This window comes from Elaeis guineensis, chromosome 15, assembly GCF_000442705.2.
Source record: "Elaeis guineensis isolate ETL-2024a chromosome 15, EG11, whole genome shotgun sequence".
NCBI lineage: Eukaryota > Viridiplantae > Streptophyta > Magnoliopsida > Arecales > Arecaceae > Elaeis > Elaeis guineensis.
In genome coordinates, this window is record NC_026007.2 from 43,711,787 (window position 1) to 43,718,433 (window position 6,647).

General features: G+C 32.3%; 1 pseudogene; it reads right to left on the reverse strand.

Annotated features, from left to right (window-relative positions):
• Positions 1 to 1,960: 1,960 nt before the first annotated feature.
• LOC140853952 (uncharacterized) lies at positions 1,961 to 4,264 on the reverse strand (annotated as a pseudogene).
• Between the last annotated feature and the right edge of the window lie 2,383 nt (positions 4,265 to 6,647).

The window sequence follows — 6,647 nt, forward strand, 5'->3', positions numbered from 1 at the left end:
GTATTTTCTAACATTATAATCTTCTGCTGGAGATCATCTGTATCTTGCTCCAATACACATCAAAGACTTATGTAGTGTTATCACAATAACTTACTTACATTATGAGCTAAGTAAAAATCTAATACAACACTTCAAATCTATGTAATAATTCATCTTTGGTTGTTTGCTTCACCATTCTCCATAAAAGTCAAGCTTCTTTAAAGCACTGCTTCAGCCAAACACTCATCTGACGTGATACCTCGGGCTCGACGAATCTTTCCATAAGCCATCAACCAAATTAATCATACAAAATAATAATAAAAATAAATATTAAATAAGAATAAATAATTACAAAACTTACTTATTCATTTCTACTATGATGGAAACTTTATCTGCTTCAATGGTTGGCTCAGGGGTCGGCTAGTTTGGACCTCTTGTATGCATAGAATCAATCGAACCCATACTGTCAGGCACATGAGATGAAGGATTGACAGAAGGCTCCTCCACGAACAATGAGCCATGCCCTTCAGTAGGCGAAGGTATATCAAATAGCCTATGAGAAGATCGTTGTAGGTATCTCCCACTATCCCCATCATGTTCATCTAGAAGTTGCTGTTGGGATGCATCTCTTCCTCTACCACCTCTTTGACCAAGTCTAGATGCACCACCACGTGTCATTATCCCTATTCATATACAAAAGTTAGATGCATATATTATATATCATGAATCTAACTTAAGATCACATATATTATTTATAATAATATAATACAAATCCACAACGTAGGCACAGATAAAATAGTCAAAATAAATATTTGATAAATTATGATCAAAATTATCCATCATATATAATTACAGACAGTCCAATATGATAACACATTCATGGAAACTAAATTTAAATGTGAAAAGCAACATTATACAAATCAATCATTATCGCTATCAAGCAATTCAAACTATTTTCCTCCTCATCAGAGTCATCATCATCTTCAAATTCTTCTTCTTCCTTATCTTCTACATCTTCTTCATCCTCTTCTTCTTCTACCATCGCTTCTTCTAGTCTTTGTCGCAACTTATGTATTTCATCATGATTAAGCATTTCATACTGAAAGAAATCAACTAGCAAATTGGATGCATCAAGTTCTTCATTAGCTTGAACTATAGATGGATTTGTGATATCATCCTCTTGCTACACATCAATATCCAAAGATATATTGTCATCATCTGTATCTGCTGAAGGGATATTAAAAGAATTTCTAGCTTTAGTTTTACATACAGCCCACCAATCACATATCTCCTTACTATTGCATGGATAAGTGATGTAATATACTTGTTGTGCTTATTGTGCCAATATAAAAGGCTCATTGGTACTCAATCATGATCTATGATGCACATCCATGAGACCATGATCATGATATACTCTTATGCCTCTCTCAATATCATACCAATCACATCTAAACAACACAACCTTGTTTCTAGCACCATAATAAGTTAACTCCAAGATCTCAATTAACATGCTATAATAATCACGTTCAAAGTCATTGTAACAGTTTCTTTTTACACACATGCCACTGTTCATTATTTTTTTATTGATGCCATATTCAAATGTGTGGAATTTAAAATCATTGACAAAATATCCTTTAAAAGTTGTAACTCCTGGATTTGGGCCTTGTGCTATATCTATAATATGCCGATCAATTCCATGCCTCTTACTCTTTACCTATTTTCAAAAAATAATTATTAGGTTCATCTAACTTAATGATCAATAATAAAGAAAATATATTACATAGAGTACATTATCGACTAACCAAACTTTTCAACCATCTTGCAAACTCCCGCTCACATAGTTTCTGAACTTCTGCATCAATAATATGAGGTGAACACATCCTGACATACAACTCATATCGACTGTACTCATATTAGTCATATATAATTAATCAAAATAATTTAATATTTGATATACATTATAAATAAAAAAATAGAATACTTACTCTATAAATGATCCAACTTCTTCACAATTAAGCAACACATAAATGTGTGCATCATCTACTCCTCATCAGTCATTAACCTATAAGATGCTGTTGTTTCCATTGGTCGTCCAAGATGTGAAAAGATAGAAAGAAGTCTTGAAAGCCCCACATCTCCTCCATCATCATTTCATGAGACTTGAGTCAATCTTGTTTGTACCTCAGGCTCAAAATAATATGAGCAAAAAGAGCTAATTTCCTCAATGATATAAGCCTCATATATTGAACCCTCGATAGAAGACCTATTTCTCACCATGTTCTTTAAGTACAACATGTACCTGAAGAACAAAAATTTTAGTTATATAAAATATGAATTTAACAAACTATATATTAGGAATAAAGAATGGTACCTCTTAAATAAATACATCCATCTAAATTGATTTGGTCCTCCAACTTTTGCTTCATAAGCCAAGTGAACAGGTAAGTGTTCCATAGAATCGAAGAAAGTAGGAGGAAAGATTTTTTCCAACTTACATAAGATTTGAACAATATTTTTCTCTAAGATCTCTATATGCTTAACCTGCATGATAGTGAAGCATATATCCTGAACAAAATGACAGCTTGATTATCGCATCCCATACTGGAGGTGGCACCATACCTCGAAAAGCAATAAGGAGCAATCTCTCCATAAATATATGGCAATCATGACTCTTTAAGCCATAGAACTTACAATCATCAACATTCACACATCGAGATATGTTTGAGGCATAGCCATTGGAAAGCTTCAATTTCTTCAACCAGTTACAAATATCTCTTTTCTATACAATGGTCAATGCATAAGAGGCTTTTGGTTTGCAAAGTCTGTCATTATATGACTTCGAGTGCAAATGAGGCCTATTGCAATATCTTTTCAAATCTTTTCTCACCTTTACATTATCTTTGGTTTTGTCCTTAATGTCCATTAGCGTGTTAAAGACATTCTCAAACATATTTTTCTCTATATGCATGACATCAAGATTATGTCTGATTAGATTTGTATGCCAATAAGGCAACTCTCAAAATATACTTCTTTTCACCCAATTATGTTCAACACCAAATCTAGGTAGCTTTTTTTGACATGTTGTATGCCAAATGTAATATCTGAAAGCATACATACTCTGTTCAATATTTCTTTGTCAGATAATCGAAGAGGAGATACATCTCTCTCAATTCGACCATGAGAAAAAGTATTCCGTGGTCTCCTGTATTGATGATCAAGAGGTAAAAACTGATGGTGGTAGTCAAAAAATGATACCTTACCACCACTTCTCAAGGTGAATGCCTTAGTACGCTCTATACAATAAGAACATAATAATCTCCCATGTATGCTCCATCCGAACAACATGCCATATACAGGAAAGTCACTAATTGTCCATAAAAGTACTGCTTTCATCTGAAAATTATCTTCTACTCACATCGTAAGTATTTACTCCCACTCCCCATAACTGCTTCAACTCCTCAATTAGAGATCTTAGGAATACATCAATATTCCTACCTGGACTCTTCAGGCCTGGTATCACCATATTTAAAAAAATGTACTGCCGCTTAAGGCACATCTAAGGAGGTAAATTATATACCGTAATCAGAACAGGCTAACATGAATAAGGTGTTGATGAATGTCCAAAAGGATTGAACCCATCAGTACACAATCTCAAACGTACATTTCTTGGATCAGATGCAAAATCAGGATGAATTCTATCAAAATGCTTTCATGCCTCATTATCACACGGGTGTGCCATAAAACCATCTGCACATCTATTTGAAGCATGCCAAGTCATATGTTGTGCTATTTTTGATGACAAAAATTATTTTTGAAGCCTATCGATTAATGGAAGATATCGTAATACTTTAAAAGGAATATTCTTTGCCCTTTTACCACAATCATTTTTCTTAGGTTTCCACCGAGCATGACCATAAACACTGCATTCTGTCTTTGCCTCCTCTTCTAAATAATACAACATACACATATTAGGACACACATCCATCTTTTGATGGCCAAGACCAAGCTTCCCCATCATTTTCTTTGTTTCATAAAAATTATTTACTAGCTTCTCATCTTCTGATACCATACCCTTGACAATCAACAAGAAATGATTATTACAATTTTTACTCATATTAAATTCAGACTTAAAATTTAAGAGTTGTGACACCGCAGATAGTTTGGCGTACTTTCGACAACCCTCCCACAATGGCTCATCCATTGCTCTCAATGAAGAATAAAATTTTTCAACATGTAGATTTGGAGATTCATGCACATCATAACCCTCCTGATTGATGATCTCCATATTTGGTTGCATTTCTTGAAATTATGGACCAAACTCTTCACTACCAACCTTTTGTATGGATTAATATCACCTTCTGAAGATTCTCCAAACTCACTATAAGTCTCACCATGTGAAGTCCACACAGTGTAGTACTCATTAAAACCTTTATAACAAAGATCCAAAATCACTTCATCTCTAATACAAAACTTCAGATTATAATATTTTGAACATGGATATCTAATTTTATTTTCATCCACATTATTAGGTTGTGAAAATGCAAATTAAATGAATCTTTCAATCCCTTCCTTAAATTCATCAGTGACATATCCATTACTCAAGCGATTATACATCCAACTACGATCTCCTGACATATTTATCTTTGTTACCTATATAAAATGAAAGCATAGTCAGTACTTTTATAAAAAATTATAAAATTTATCAAATAAATGTTAAGTATAGCTATTTTGAAATAACAATATAAATGATAATTATGAGTGACAATCATGTCAGATCAGATAATAAATAATATAAATATCGCTCAAACATAATTTTGGAGCAAAAAAAAATCAAGCTTAATATGACAGATAAGATTTTAATAGTAAATAATACAAGTATCACTCAACGAATATGATGAATCTTCTCTTCCTGCTTTAGTCCCAGTGACTTGTGCTTTAATAATTTTCTCTGAATCTGCAACTAACAAATTAGAAAATATGGTTGACTGGAGTAAGATCTCTAAATACAATACACATTTATAGAATTTTAAAAACTATTAATGATTAGAACATGCTTCTGTTAAAAATATTAAATAATTAAAGAATCATTGATCTATCCATATCAGTGAGTACGAGAACAAATTAATTAGTAAAATAAATTATGATATAGGAAGAGAATTCATTCCAAACTTATTATGCCCTATCCATATCCAAATCCATTTAAAATCTAACTATCCGAACCCATCCCAAACTCAATTATAAAATTAACCAAAAATTTTGAATGCATCCTTTTTAAAATTGATGTATCCGCTGGATACCTAAACTAATTTTTTCATTTCTTTTTCATTATTATTATTATTATTATTTTTGGAGTCTCAATTGACTGTTTTTTCTTGGAGTCTCAAACGGGTGGGAGGCTTGGAGCTTTCATCGCAATAAATTTCTTTGAAATCCTAATTTAGAAAAAAAACTTAACTGAACCTTCAATGGGAGTCTTGGTCTGTGGGTAGAGATTCGTGAGGGGGAGGGTGGCTCCCCTTGCTGGGGTTTCTAGCAAACAAAGTAACAAAAGAGCCACTGCTACTAATAGCATCTAGAGCAAAAGAATTGTTCCTTAAAGCAATTTCTAGTTCCAACCAAACCTCCACAAATTTTAGGCACTCAAAAATCAACCATCTGTGGAATGGAATCACTACAAGGGCAAAGCCACGATCCCCAAGAATAGATTGGTGGTATAGAGATGTTTCGTACATCAAGTGGCCTTTATATAAGAAGCTGATATTGGCAATGGAATCCAAGGGGATAAAGCCAAAAAACATTACGGGATCTCTCATGCATTATGCAAAGAGGTACCTGCCAGGATTGAGTAGGCACTCAAGTTTCATGTTAACATCAATCATAAGGAAATAAAATTTGATATATAAAAATATAAGGGTCATAAAAATTTGATATGCAAAAGTATAGGAGTCATAAAAATTTGATATACAAAAATATAAGAGTCAACAGATCCTCCTTTCCCCACATAAATAAATTGAAAGATTTAGATTAAAATAAAAATAAAACCAAAAACAAGAAAAGAATGTTGAGCAACAAAAAAATAGAGATATGTTAAGAATATGTGAGGATAACACTTTGATGAATCATTATCAACACGTAAACATTTTGAAAAGGCTCGAGAAGTTGAAAAATAGAGAAAATACATGTTTTCTTATGCAAAGAAAGTCAGTTATAGTATTTATAGGTATTGTTTCTATTTTCTATCACATACATAATATTGCATCTAAATTTGGTTTGTGTTAATTTTAAGATTTTCCTATCAATTTTATTTTGTTATTTAATATCATTGATCATACTAGGGGGCAGACCTTCATGTACAACAAATGCCCTATGATAGGAACTAGATTTTTTTTTTTTTTTGGCATGGATTGATATCAGGATTTTAATAATGCTATTCAATCCATATGTGAAGCCTTCTAGCTTACCTATCAAAATTTTGATTGAAAAGATTCATCTTTATTGTTGTTAAGCTATTTGTCTCAGAACAAGATCTTAAATTAGAGATTTTTTGAAATAGGTTGTAGTTAGCTAATTCCCTAAGTTACAAATAAAAATCAAATTTGTACCAAAACAAACAACCTTGTAGTAGGTTTGGCCTCATATGAAAGGACATAAAATTTGGAATTCTATAT